The 14,735-nt window shown below is 47.5% G+C and overlaps 1 protein-coding gene across 11 annotated transcripts in view; it reads left to right on the top strand.

Annotated features, from left to right (window-relative positions):
• The window catches only part of NCOR2 (nuclear receptor corepressor 2), a 228,437-nt gene that overhangs the window by 993 nt on the left and 212,709 nt on the right, over positions 1-14,735 (top strand). The window lies entirely within an intron of this gene.

The following is a 14,735-nucleotide window of genomic DNA, read 5'->3' as shown; positions in this document are numbered from 1 at the left end:
TTTTTTTTTTTTTTTTTTTTCTTTTTTCTTCCTTTTTTTCTTTTTTTTGCTGTTGATTCTTATAATTTCCTGTTCCCTCTTCTCCCTCGGCCCTTCCTCCTGCTCCCTTGCCCTGACAATGCACAAAGAGCAGGCTGCAGTGGGTGCAGGCAGCTGCCTGCCATGTGGGCTGCTGCCAACACCACTGAAGCAGCAAAACCTGCAGGACTCGGGCTGGGGCCGTGTTGACCCAACAAAGCCATCCCTGCTTGCAGCGCTTTGAACCCTCTGGAAGCCCAGCACGCCTGCAGGCACTGCTGCCTGCGCCCCAGGCTGTGTCTGCTCCCTGAACTTTGTGTTTTGGGTCAGCTCAAGAATGTGCGGGAGAGGACAGTGCTGCTGGAGGTGATCTGTGCAGTGGGTGTTTCCTAACCCCTTGGTTCACAGGCATTTATGGTTTGAACTCTTGCGGCGACCTCTCCCTCAGTATTCCCGTGAAGCAAAGGTTGCGCTCTGGATTCCTGAAAACCCGTCAGGGTTTTGCTGAATCTGGTGTTTTTAATCAGTTTGGTGGATGTGATATCGTTCTGCTGGTATTCCTTGGTCATGTGGGGTGAGAGTTTTTCCATTTAGTCTAGGGGTTTTATCAGCAAGGTTAAGTTTAAGTTTTCCGTGTGCTTTAGTGATAAACACTTGGTACTACTACTGATTCATAAAGGGAATGAGTTGGGACAACTGGGTGAGCATTTCCTTCTCTTCTGGAAGTGGTGGTAAAACTCTTCAAGTGAAGCCATGTATTCCTGGATATTTTTAATCAAATCCTACTTAATTCTCTGAGTTTCAGTGCTGATGTTGGGTGACTTTGGGATTTAGCTCAAACCTGTGCCTTGGGTGAGGAATTCAGTGAGCAAGGCTCACAGAGTGTGTTGAGTTTGAGTCCCACGATGCCATGGGAGGGAAGTTTTGCGTGTGACAAATATTTAAAAACTTTAGTTGAGTAAGTTTCGCTGTGAGAGAGACTCTTGCAAAACGTGTTTAGTTTATTGAAAGCAAATGCACTCAAACCTCGGTTTGTTGTTGCCAAAAGGGAAAAAGTAGAAGCTATTTTTGGTGTGAGAGAGGAGATGGGGCACGCACATGTCTGGGGCAGGAAAACACTGGTACTTTGTTCTTGGGCTTCATGTGGGTGGTGGTTTCTGTTACTTAGCTGTGTGTTTCTGCCAAGTTGCAAAACATACCTGGTTCTGAAACCCTGCGGAGGTCAGGGCTGGCTCTGGAGCTGGTCCTGGGCCCGTCTGGGAACGCCTCCCACGCCAGCATCTCCAGCACTGGAGAAGCAGGTGGGTGCCTCTGCCTTCACACCTTGGAGCTCCAGGGAGGTGACTGGCATTTTTTTGCGGCAGGATCTGCACTGAAACCATAAACTTGTTTCGAGCAAGCCACCAGCCAGCTGCTGCTTGGCAATACTTTTCACTTGCTAATGGCTGTGGTTGGATTTGAACCAAGCTGCCTCCAGTGGAGGTTGTACTAATCCCTGGAGCCATCCTGCGCTAAATCCAAAGAGGGTTTGGTTCAGGCCGTGTTCACGTCTCGTAATTAGGAGATGCAGTCTGGTAAAGGCAGTTTTGTTATGATTGGCAGCGATGGTGTGCGTGCAGCTGTGCTGATAGCTGCACGTGTTGAGAGCTCCCCGTCTCATCTCCACGGCAGCTCTGGACTGCTGGAATTGGGTCATAGGAGATATCTTCATCTTTTGTGACATGGCTGTGAATTATTTGTCCCCCTTGATGGCTCCCAGTGTTCCTGGTTCTGGTTTTTAGCGGCCTCTGCTGCAATACAATCCTTTTTGCAATCCAGTTGTCCTGGGAGAAACCTGTTTGAAACCAACTATAATTTATGTGCTTGAGATACCATCATGGTCGTGTCCCTGTGCGGGGAGGAAAGTTACGATCTTGTCAGTTTCTAGATGAGTGGGTACAAAAGGAGGATGAACCGGGAACTTTTCAGAGGTAGGTTTTGGGTGGCTGATTTGAGCAGTTGTGAAGGGAAATGGGTTGGAGGAGGGCCTTTGGGGTGCAGTACTCCCCATCCCTAACCCACTGTCTCATTCTGACCAGATCGCTTCACAAGTCAGAAAACTGAGGCTGGTGGGGTTATGTGAAGTTCAATGTGTCAGAGCAAGTCTGCTGGAGAGCTGGTGAAAAGTCTCTTTCTCCATGAAGTGCTTTGCTTGTTCAGTGTGAGGGCTTGTTCTTCCCAGTGGCAAAGTGCTGGTTCCCCCTGGGCTTTGTGCCTGTGAGCAGTGGTCCCCGAATGCAGACCATGGGCTTCGCTGCAGGGCTGCACAAGGATGGGAATCCAGGCCAGTGTGTTCTTAGGAGCACTGTTATTTTTGTGCAGCTGCGTTTTTAGGAGCCCTGGCTCCTTTAGTCTTCGCTGAGAGTTTTCAGCGGAGAGCAGGGTCAGCTCTAATGGAGCTGGAAATGAGCTATAGCAGCACCCAGTCGCCTCTCTGATTAGTGACTGAGGCTTTTGCAGCTGCTTAAGGATTTGGGCATCCTGAGGTCATGGATTCTCATCTAGGCTGCTGTGGCACAGGCTGCTGCATGGCTTTGAAGGACCCTTGCTGTGTATCGACATAGGAAGCAGCAGAGAATTGCTATTTATGGCTGGGCTTGTGCTGGCACACAGGTGTTGAGGTCTCTGATTTGCCCTGTAGTGTCTAGGGATAGATCTTTGCATTGCAGTAGAAAATGGAAATGTGTATCATTTAATGAGCATGACTACAGCAGAGCTGCTTTCCCAAAAAGAAGATTGAAGAGGGAGCTGGAGCTCCAGAACAGAGGGCACGAAAATGCCTGTAAAAGCTTGATCAGAATGAGGGATGAATCTGGCAGGAAGGGAAGGAGGACAGAAGAGCAGAAGGAAATGAGTGATTCGTCAGTTTTGGGAAGTGATCCCTGACCTGAGCACGAGGCAGCTGCGGGACTGTACTGGGAATTGAGAAATCTGGGCTGCACCCCCAGTCCCGCTGCCCACCCTACTTGTCACTTCCCTTCTTGAGGCCACCAGTTCTCTGTTCCAGCCAACCTGCCTTTGGCAGCTGGAGTCTCTCTGGGGTGTGGACTGTTCCTACTAAAGGTGAGCAGGGTGCCCCAGGAGGGGATGTTTCTGATGAGCAGGCAGTGCTCTCACAGTAACATCTCCCCTGCCACCTTCACTGTGTGACGCTGAGAAATGTCACCTGGCTGAGGTGAGGAGTCACTGATTGCTCCTGATCCCAGTCTGGCTTGGAGAGGCCCAGGGAGGAGCAGGGGAGAAGTGCCTGGCACTGGAAGAAAAGCAGTGAAGATGCAGTTGGGTGTCCATGACTGTGATTGTTCCCACAGTGCCGGAGCTGGAGGGGATCTGGGGTGCAGGGAGAGCATGGCAGTGGTTGTGTGCCTGCTGGGTGCATGGAGGATGCTGATAATGGTTAGTGCTCTCTTTATAGCTGCGGAGCACTGAGCAAACATTAATGAATGTAAAGGATAGCAGCTCTGTCTAGTTACAGAGAAGGGAAGTGACTCCAAATTAAGTTTATGATCCGTGAAACTGAAGGTTATTTAAAAAAATAATAATGTAAATGGAAATGCTGAAGTTTTTCAGAGTCGCTGAGTATGCTGCTTGTTGTTTAATGCCTTCCATTTTTTCACTCCCAGTCTGTGTTTTTGGCTTGGGAACAAATTATAAGCAATATCAGCTTACGCTTGGATTTGAACCCGCATTGCTCTTAGTCAGCTGAAATATTTCCCCTTATCGCTGCTCCCATAATGTTTATTTTAGACTGGATAGCATCATGGCTTTTCTGCTCGCTGTAGGGAAGAAGCCAGTCTTTGAAATAGCCCAGCACCTTGGAAAGAAATGATCTCAAAGCCAGTTTGGTTTCTGAATGAGGTACAGCTTAATTTTCCAGCAAGAGGTTTGTGCAAGGCTGTATCCCAGGAGGTGGCAGATGGATGAATTGCTGACAGATTTAAAATCGTGTGACAAACATAAAGCATTCAGACCTGAGGCCGAGGCAGGAGGAAGGTTGCAGGGAGAAATGGAAGCAGAAAGGTCGAGTAAGTTACTCTGGGCAGGACGTGTGCAAGCAAAGGCAGGCTCTGATGGGTTCAGCTGTGAGAGGAAGGGAAGGCCTTCAAGAGAAAGGATGTGTCGAGGAATGTGTTCCCTTCATAGCACAGGGAACCCTTCATGTCTTGGGCTGATGGTGAGAGGAGGATGAGGAGGAGGAAGGGGAACAAGCTGAGCATTGGCAGCAGTGCTGAGGCTGGCAGCGGGGTTGCCCTGGGAGGAGACACTGTGGTGGGGTCCAAATAGTTTCCTCCTGTGGGAAGTGATGTGAGGACAGTGCCAGCGTGCAGGGAGGCTGGGGATGCTGTGGGTATTGTCTCTGGAGGCTGCAGGCCTGGCTGTGCCTCTCCGGGTGGGTGGTGCGTGTGTCAGGGAGGGAGGCAGAGCCGGCAGGATTTCCTCTCTGCAGCGCTGGCTCCTGGGTTAATAACTAACCAGGCAGTCTAGGTTTATCCTTTCATTGTGGAAGAGAATTATTTACATAATACCACTCCACGTAATCTTTATTTAGCATTGTTTCCCTGGCGTAACACTGGACAGAGTGGCGGTGCCCAGAAATGCAGTTTTGGCCAAACGTGTGGGAAGTTAACTCTTCCAGTTGGGTGTGCTTCTCCCTGCCTGCTCAGGGATCTGGCTGTAAACTGAATAAATACTTCAGTGGCGTGACCATCTATCGTGTAGTTTTTGGGACTTCTGCGTCCTCTAATCTGTGTTTTCTGCAGGCTCTGGCTGGTGCTGTGTGCTGGTACCTGAATGTTGCCTACCAGCTTCTTAAGCAACACAGTTTGGGTTTGTCCTGTGCATGTTAGGGCAGGAGAGTCCTTTGCAGTGTGCTCTTCCTTGTCTCTGTGTTGAAGAAGGCAGAAGGAAAGAAATGTGTCAGCCCGTGGGTGGAGGATGACAGGGTTTGGGAAGGTTCCTGGTGCAGATCGTCCCATCGTCTGTGTTCAGTCCCTGAGGACTTGCTGCCTCCCAGGTGGGCAGGTTTCATCCTCCTCAGGGAGTGTTTAATTGCGAGGTCTGGAGGCTTAGGTGGTTGTGTGAAGAACTGGGGCCTGGTTATTGCAACACAGCATGGTGAAGGGCAGAGCCTTGCGCTTGGGTGTCAGTGGGATGTGGTGGGAGAGCTGAATTGCTGAGGAGGATGACAAGCAAAGTCGAGCTTTCTGAAGATCTGCCTGTGCCTCCAGCCGTGCAGCACTGGCTGGAGAGGGTGGAGGGTGTCTGTTCCTCTACACTGCGGGATGTGTGGGCTTCTAACAAGCTGCGGCAAACAATGGAAAGTTGGCTTTCTTCTGAAAATATTTTAAAACCTTATAAAATTACTCCAGCAGCTAAATTTTTATAAGACCAGCTCTCAGCTATATGGTACTTGATCACTTCATAAATAGCTCAGTCTTTGGCCTCTGCAAACTTCTCAAACCTGTACCTGCAGTGCTGCAGAAACCCTGGAGAGCACGTGGTTTATCAGTGGCAGCACCTGGCTCTTGCAGCAGAAGCGTTCTGTCTAAGTGTTTGCTGCCGAGGCCGCGTGATCTCCTTGGTCTGATGTTGCAAGGAGCTGGTTTTGGGAGGCTGTGAGTCCCCAGTGATTTACACTGGATTACCTGATGGTGCACGCAGGGTCTGGGCTGGATGTTGGCTCGTGGAACCTCTCTGTCAGCCTTGCCGAGGGCGATGCGGATCCTGTGTCAGTTTATGCTGCTGATGTGGACATTACTCGCTCAAGCCTGAGACTTGCTGGAACAAAGGTAGCTTGTGAACACCCTCTTTGAACCAGTTACACCTGGCAGGGTGAGCTTGCATTTGATCACTGCTTGAAGCCCTCAAGCCTTGTCTACTGCCTGCTCAATCCATGCTGTTACCGCCATGCCATTTGTGACATCGTGTGGTCTGTAAATCTTGGGCGTCTGTCAGAGCAGTGGTGTTTGGTACCACAACTGTGTGCTCAAGAAGTTTCTCCAGTGGTTTGGTAGGGGTGTTTTTATGGTGTCTGAACATCAAATAACTACGTCTCCTCTTTGGTGTAAGAATTTCTTGTGTTTAGTAAATAACTACGTCCTCTCTTTCCTATTGGAAAAACCTCCTTGATCAAGTCCTTGCTTTTCTGTCGGTACCACATCATATAATTCCATTAATAAACTTTTCAAGCTCCATCTTGAAAGCAGTTAGAGCTTTTTTTTTTTTTTTTTTTTTTTTCCCCTTTGCTGCAGAGTTTCAAGCTCATGCCAGAGTGTCAGCTTCATTTCTAGGTCACCGGTCTGCCCTTTCATTTCCCCCTCACGCTCAAGTTGGCCGGCTTGTTTTGATTTGGTAATATGTGAGGTGGTGTCCACAGACAAAACCAGGCAGGCCAGTGAAATTCATGTTTCCCTGCAGCGTTGTTCCTGTTGTGTGTGTGAATAATAATTTCCAAATGCTAGACCAGAGGTGATTAAAAACTGTCAAAGAAATAAAATGCAGCAAAGTCTGCATTACAGGAGTCTGTGTGTTCTGTGCTTTGGGAAAACTCTCAGAACTGGCAGTGGAAAAAGCCTTCAGAATTCTTATTGAAGGCTTTCTAGTCTTAAATGTCTCTTATTTGGGAGGTGCTGCTGAGGCAGCCCCAGCATATCCAGGCTCTGCAGGAGGTTGGTTGCTGCTGTCTGGGGGGACCTGGAGTCAGTAGCTCTCCCCTTGTGCGCTTGCTCTGCGGAGTTTTTTGGGATCCAGAGCTACAGTTGGGATATTTTTGCATGCTGTGGGCACAGGCACCTGGGCAGCCAGCTCAGCTGCAGCCTTGTGGCTGGAGCTGCTGAGCGTGACTGGCAAAGGGCGGAGGGGTAAAATGCTTCTCTGCAGCCTGACTGGATGCTTGAGTGGAAATGAAGAGCTGAAAATGTTTCTCGGTGTCTGTTGCTTGCTCTGATTGAGTAGAGTGCTTGTTTTTTTTTTTACTGAGCTGCGAGGCAATGGGTATTCAGAGGTTTTTATGCAACTTCGGTGTTGGGACGTGAAGCAGTTGTCATGTCATCAGTTGAGATGTGTTGAGCATCCTTATTTTTGGAGCAAATGATCCTGCTGGCAGCATGTATAGGAGGTGTCAGCCAGCCCTTTTTTTCTCCTTCCTATTTTTTTGCTTCATTTGTAGGTTTTAGTTTTGGCTTTACTTTGATATCTTGACAGGGTTGCTACTTAAAAATTGTTGGGGTGGGTTTTTTTTTTTGGTTTTTTTTTTTGTTTTTTTTTTGTTTTTTTTTTGTTTTTTTTTTGTTTTTTTTTTTTTTTTTGGTTTATTTTTTCTTTGGTTTTTGATGTCTACGTGTCTTGAGATGCACATAAAGAGCTGCTGTGGTTTTGGTCCAGAACCCAGCCAGCTGCCAGCAGCGTTCCTGAGGGCTGTGTGGTGTTGGAGTGAGAAACACTGCAGGGTTTTGGGTTTTCTCCAGCATTATGAAACAGAAGTAAAGAGAGAAGTCAGCATGTACCTTAAGGGTTGTGTTTTTATTTTAACTCTCTCACTGTGCAGAGCTGAGGTTTGCATCTTCTCCACCGAGACTGGTGCTCGTGAAATCTAACGCACTTCTGTGAATGTCCTTAAACTCTGCCAGCAGCAGAGAAGGCTGAGAAATGGGGAATTTGCTTTGCCCTGAGGTGGAGGAGTTGTGCTGCAGAGGCAGACACAAGCACCCTGGCTGCTCCTGTTTCCCCTGCCAAAGGCAGAGTGAGTTTTGCTCTGGCTCAATGAGACAAGAGCTTTAAGCTCCATCTGTGTCTTATTTTTTTCTGCATTTTGCTCGGTTGTGCTTTTTAAACGTCTGTGGATTTCTTCTCAGCAGGAGGTTTCAGTCCCCACACAATGTATTATTGTGTTTGCCTCGCTCTAGTTCCTTGTTTCATGCGGAAACACCTTGAACCTTTGGCTGAGTTGGAAGATGGGTGCAGAGTCAGGCTTGTGGCTGCTCCAGGAACGTGTCTGTGCACGACTGCTCAGCCTGGCCTTACCCGGGTGCTGCTCCAGGCACAAAATGTGTTTGGCTGCACAGGCACTCCCCTGCCTTCCGAGCAGCCAGTCTGCACATACTCATTTTTGTTTTTGAGGCTGATTCCTAGGGTAAGAGCACTGTACCCAGAAATGAGTGAGTGTCCACACTTGCCTTTACTTGAGAACTTCTTGAGTATTTTGCCAATTAATTCTTAGGTAACTGAGGGTAAAATATCTATTGTAAAGGACACAACCAGGAATGCTGCTGTCCCTGCTATTTTCACTCATTCCAGTTTATGAAAAACTTGAAAAAGGTGCCTGTGCTGTCTTGGCCATTTGCAAACTGGTTTATGAAGCTTCTCAACCAGCAGGAAAAAAAAAAAAAAGTGTAAATAAATACAGCAGCTTTGCCTTGCAGCCTTGCCAAGTCAGTTTGGTGTGTGCTGAGGGGGCAGAACAATTAGTTACAGAAGGGAGTGGTGGTCTCCATGTTCTGTGCTCCTGTCAGATGTCCATCTCCCAGTTTTTTGGTAAGTGTAACAAAGAAATCTGTGTGAGCAACTACTTATGGCATGTGCAGAAAAGGGGGAAGCTAACAGCTGAACATGAACCTTCTGAGAAAGGTGGGGCTGATTGTAACTCTTGGCGGGGCTGGGGCTGTCAGGGGTGATTCCTGCTCCTCTTTTTCACTGCATCTAGCTCACTTTATGCTGTTATTTCTGAAATTGGGGGACTTTGGCTGTAGTGCTGGTTGAAGGAGTTTGCACCTCCCTGCCTCTCAGCATGTTCCTATCACAGTGCTTCCCTCTCCTGTTATTTTTCACCTGAGTAGCTGAATGAATGTCTTCACAAAGCAGTCATGGTTTTAAGTCAGTTCAAAGTAGGGATGCTGCAAGGACAGATGTGGAGCCAGGGGACACAGGGCCTGAAATCAGGGAAGAGTGGCTGTACTTCACACAACCTGGTTGTGCTTCAAGCCTTTCTTTTGCAGGAGTAAATACCACAGGACTGAAATTCCCTTCTAAGAGGGGAGATATTCCCCCAAAACTTGTGCACAGACCTGTTTGCAGACATGCCACGTGTCTCTCTCAAGCGTGGGATGCACCAATCAATTTTGCAGCAGGTGATGGAGACCCTCAGGTAGGGCTCTGGTGTTCCTGCAGCAGCAGCAGTTTCACCTTGGGGTTCCTCAAGTTTCAGCTTGGGGTCAAGCTCAGGCACTGCTGTAGCACTTCAGTCATTTCTGTGGCATTTGCTCCTTTCCTGTGAGCTGGAAATGAAGTTCTTGCTTGGGAGTGGTGACTTGGAATGTTCCTCTGCGGCAGGCTTGGTTTTCTCTAATTGTTGCTGCTTTGTGCTGGCTGCAGCACCTTTGTTCCTGCTTGTACAACCAGGAGCCTGAGGTGCTCTGTGCTTTTTGTGCAGTGGCCCTGCATACCCAGGGCCAGCTGATAGGGAGCAGAGTTTGAGCAGAAGCCATCCCCTGTGCAGTGTGGCAGCTTCTGCAGGCGTCAGTCCTGGCTCAGCGAGGCACCTGATGGGCAGAGAGTGAGAGGTGGGTCCTTTTCTCGAGGGAGTTTAAACCTGCTCTGCCACAGGAGCCTTGCTGAATTACAGATTGCTTTTTCTCTCCCACTCTTTTCTAAATCTGCTGCTGTTCCTGAAGTTGCTTGCAGTAGGTTTTACTCATGTGTGCTAGTGCTTGGGTGAGTGTTTGCTGCAGAGTGGAGTTGTAAGCAACTGACGTGATGTTGATCATAATGTAACTAATGACACTTAAAATGTTGGTTTGTTTGTTTGTAATATGCCGTGGTCTCTTTCCAGGCTCTGAAATTGATAGACAAGCTTCAGCTGTATTTGCCATAGTGTTTGGAGAGATGGACAGCTTTCTGTCACATCTTTGACAGATAGGCATTGCATTTTTAAGAGAAAACAGCAGCTTTTTGGTTTTTCTCCCCACTCAAAACCATCCAGCCAAAAGCCAGGTGGAGGGCAGATCTCACATGCATTCTGTTTATTTTTATGTGCAAATGCATCTTCTCGATGTGTCATTAACCTGGTTGAGCTCGGGTGCTATTTTTAGCAGCCTTATGGACAGGGAGCAGTCCCTGTAAAGGGTTTGTGAGCAGCCCAGCCCAGGGGCTGGCACAGAGCCCAGGGTGGCAAGTTCCTTCCTCCCTGCCTGCCCAGGGGGCCTGGAGGGGCTGGATGAGCTCCCTGTCCCCAGTCCCACACAAGGAAATCTGTGTAAAGCATTACTCTTCAGTTCCTGTGGCCATGGTAACCGACTTGGATACATCAAACTTGAGTAATTAACCTAATGGAGAGTCGTTTCCAGGCTCAGTCTCTCCCCTCAGATTTCAGAGCTGAACTTGTGTTGTCTGATCTGCCAGCAACCTCCACAGCCAGCACAGACTTTCTCAGAGTGGTTTCTTTCCCAGGTTAATTTGAACTGGGGAGGATGGCTCAGATCAGTCTGATGCCTTGGGTGCATCTCTCGCTCTGCGTTCCCCTCTCTGGGTAAGGAAGGTCCCAAACTCAGGTGGCAAAAACTTGCTCTGATTTCTTCCTTGGACTGGGTGAGGTGAAAGTGGATACTTTCCTGCATCTCTGCTGTTTCTGTACTGCAGGATCTCTGCCGCTCTTTCTGTTTAAAAATCTGTGAAATCCTCAGGCTTGGAACAAACCAGCACATCCTGGAGTTGCCTGTGCACATCTTCAGGTCCCCTCATCTTAATGTATTAGTCAAAAGCATTGCTGCTTTGCACTGCTTCTCCTGGGTTTAATTATTATTTCAGTGATTGGAGCTGCAGACTGCAGCAGGGACTTAAGAGTTCAGCCTCAATTAAAAACCACCCTGTGCCAGGCAGATAGCAGCAGGCAGCTCTGCTATTCTCAAGTGTCTCCAGCAGTCCATCGAAACACCATGTGATTGGCTCAGTTGAGAAATCTGAGTAGGCAGAAAGCAGTTTCTGGGATAAACCTTGTGAGTGCTTCTCAAAATAGCCTGAAAGCAAGGTTTTGCTTTCTCCACAGCCACTCTTGGTCCTTGAGGCTGGTCAGAATTTTTCATGGATTACTAAATATTGCGAAGGTCTGATCTTCAAAAACCATAAAACCCTTTTTCTTTTTTTTCCTTCTCCTTTTTGATGCTGCCTCTGGTATGTTTAAACTTAGAGGATTTGCATTTTCATGTCTTTTTTAGCCTTAATTGTAAGTACTGGGACCTTCCTTACTTGCAGCTACAGCTTTTTATATTTTTCAGCAAAGCTGATGACCTCGTGTTTGACCCTTGGAAACCTCTTGGGCAGCCCAGAAAACAAATGTGGTGTGAGAAGAGCACATGATAGTAGCCTGAGCTATTACACTGGTCAGTCATTGACCAGGACTCTTGTTTTTTTTTCCCTTTGAAGATTTGCTTAATCATTGGCATTGCAACCCCTGCTGTGCAGGGCACCTGGAGGGGTTTGCTGGCTGCTCCCCATGATGTCTGAGGTGGCAGGGGGACTTTAGAGAGTCCAGCACTGTAATCAGGTTTTACTGGGGAAGAGATTGTCATTGATATCCCTGGGATTTGCCATCTCTATAAATACACAAGCCAAGCCCTGTTGAAGTGTGCAGGTTCATGTCAGTTCATTTGTCTGGGAATGGGGCTGGGAGCATCTCACCACCATGGTCCTTCTGGGTGATTTCTGTTCCCAGTATAACCCACAACCTGCTGAGGGTAAATCCCTGTAAATGCTGGTGCAGCTGGAGGTGACTGCTTCAGACATGGCTGAATTTAGGACCAGTTGAGAGATGGGGATAAAAACTGCAAAGCTAAAAGCGATGAGGACAAGTGCCCATGGGCCAGGGTGCTGCATGAATGACTGAAAGCTTGTGAAGCAGCTCTGAGATCTCAGAGTTGGGAGTTGTTTTTCCACCCTTGTTTACTGTGGTACCTCTGCATGACACAGAGCATTCAGCAGATGCTGCTAAACTGAATTCTACAGCTGAATTCACACTGGAGAAATGAGAATTGCTTCTTTTTGTTGGGGAAAAAATAAATCTGCTTTTATCACATCCTTGTTATCCTTACAGCTTGTGGCTTGGAAAATGAGAGAAAATTGATAGTGAGGTCTGAGTGGCATGTGGAGAGAGGTAAGATCCTGGCTTTCTGTGGGCCTCATTTCATGAACTTTCTTGTCCTTCATGCATTTGCTGATGTGTCAGTGGAGCTGAATTTCGTTGGCAGAAATGCGGTTTCAGTGGATATCTTAGATTAACTCTCAATTGCCTGCCTAAGGGTGATTTTAAGCGAGGCTTGCAGCAGCATCCCTGCTCTTGCTGTGTCTTTGGCTGTTGCTCCCCTCTCCCAGACTGGCTGTCTGCACGAGGGGCTTCTCTGCAGAGAGCAGCCTGTGTTCTGTGCCCACGTACTGTGCAGAAGCCATGAAAAATGTTGTTCAGATGACAGTGATTTGGGGTAGCTCTAGAAAATAATTTTCTGCTGGTGGATAGTACCAAACTATTTCCTTTCACCCCCTCCCTCTCTTCCCCAAAACAAAAGAAGAGATGAAAGGATTCATTAGGAATTATTCACTCAGCCCTGCCGCCTGTCTGAGATCTGGCTGTCTGCGTTCATCCCCCAGCTCAGGGAGGGTCAGAGGGCATCTCCCTGGGGAGGATTTGCTGTTGACTGAATTGCACTCTGTCATTATCCTGCCGGATAACGAATGCAGTGGCCTCATTGGCACTGGCTTCAGAAAAAGCACGGTCATCTGCATGTGGCCTTGAGGTGAAAACCTAAGGGAGAGCAGGGTGGAAAACCTCGTATTGTGGGAAAGATCTGGGACAGACCCAGGCAGTTTGGTGGTTTACTTGCTGTGTGATGCTGAGCAGGTCTGCAGCTGCTCTGGACCTCTGTGTTATCTTCTTGGAGGTGGGAGGACACAGCAAGTGGGTTTGAAGGACAAAATTCCGTCCGGTGAGGTGAAACTAGTTAAAGCTGCTCTTGTTTTCTTCAGTAGAAAATGTGGCATTCTTGTGACACAGTTTGAGATATTTTAATGAGATTTAAACTATTTTTTTGCCTCTTTGTTTTGTTTTCAAATAGGTTTCCTGAAAGAAAAACATACAAATCCCCCTGAGCTAATTGGTATGTGATTTGAATTCAGCTGCTACCTTGGAAGAGCTTTTCCAGCAGCTGATCTGAAAACAGCCTTTCCCACAATATTGTGGGTTGTCAGTCAGTGCTGAAGGATCTTGAAGTTGCTGGTGGGAAGGAGAGAGATGTGTTTTGTTTGATATGCTGCATCTTTCAGTTTGAGTGTCATAAAATACTGAGAGATGTGCGAAAGACCCTAATGGAGAGGAGCTCTCAGAGGGATAAAAGTCATGGTAGCTGGAAATGTATAAGAAACAACTGTGAGTGCTGGAGCCTGTTGGGCTTGCTGAGGAAGTAGATAGACCTGAAGAAAATTTGCATTTTAAGCACCAATTTCAGATGTTACCCACTGCCTGGTGCCTTGATCTTCTGGCAGCCACCAGCTTAGAAGGGTTTAATGCTGTGGCCTTGCAGCGTGTGCCTGCACGTTGCTGAAGCACGCTGGGGGTGGCCACATGCAGCCCTGTGAAGTGAAGTATTAAAGCTTCAAATGTTGGCCTGCGTTGCCTTCAGGCTAAGTCGGTTCCCTGGAAGACACCGTGATGAAATTGCCGGCCCAGGTAATTTGTGTCCTGATGATGAGCAGCAGAGAGGAGGGCAAGAGTTTGTGTGCCTGCTTATTGCTGTCATCTGTCTTGCAATCAGATATTTATGAAATGGCCTTTTGTGTTGCAGTGTGGGGTGTGTGAGTGCATATTTAAGTGGTTAGTAAATGTAGTCAGTTGCTAGATTGGATCAAATCATCCTCTTAACAAATGTAGACAGCGATGTTTTGCATCTGGGTGTTTTGACAGTAAAGTACAGGAGGAGGTGGTCTTAATAAGTTTAATGTCTTGTACCCAAAGCAGGGCAATAATTGCCTAAAATCACTGTAATTCTGCTGCCACCATTAAAGGATATAAAACTATCCTGTGTTGTAATAAATAAAAAAAAAATACTGCTGCCTGGGAAAGTCTTGTTGCTCTAATCCAGGACAAAGTGTGTGTGACTGGTTGTGAATCAGTTTAATTTCTTCTGGGGTCTGACCCTCTGGATTCCTGTTGCTGCAAGAAATCCTCCTTGGAAGGCAATCATCTCCAGGCTGGTGCTCAGCTGAGCCATGCATGACCAAGTAGTAGCTTGTAGCATTTATGAACTAGGGCAGAAGTAGATCCCTTATTCAGACAGAGCTGTATAAGCCTCCAGTGCTCTATACTAGGCCCCAAATTTGCCTACATTATAAATAAGTCTGTGGCTGTGTGCTTGTGTGTTTCTTTTTTTAAGCTGAAGGCAACCCCTTAAGCTCTTTTCTGCAGGTCTGTTCAAGCTGGGGCATGGGGAATTCCTAAGAGGATTATCATGGTTTACTTGATACAGAACTTGAACTTGAGCAATGGCTTATCTTATCAGTGATAAAAGACATGGAAATGAAGTTTACGTAACTAAAGAGGCCTTGAACTGTGGCTTTTTTTTTCTTTTTTTTTTTTTTTCTGGAAACTGGAATGACAGATCTCCTGAGTTCTCTGCTCACAACTGCAGTGTTTGTTATCT

Source organism: Pyrgilauda ruficollis, unplaced genomic scaffold (assembly GCF_017590135.1).
Source record: "Pyrgilauda ruficollis isolate IOZ18807 unplaced genomic scaffold, ASM1759013v1 scaffold9, whole genome shotgun sequence".
Taxonomy (NCBI): Eukaryota; Metazoa; Chordata; class Aves; order Passeriformes; family Passeridae; genus Pyrgilauda; species Pyrgilauda ruficollis.
Note: the sequence above shows the minus strand (reverse complement) of the source record. Positions and strands in the feature narration are given on the sequence as shown.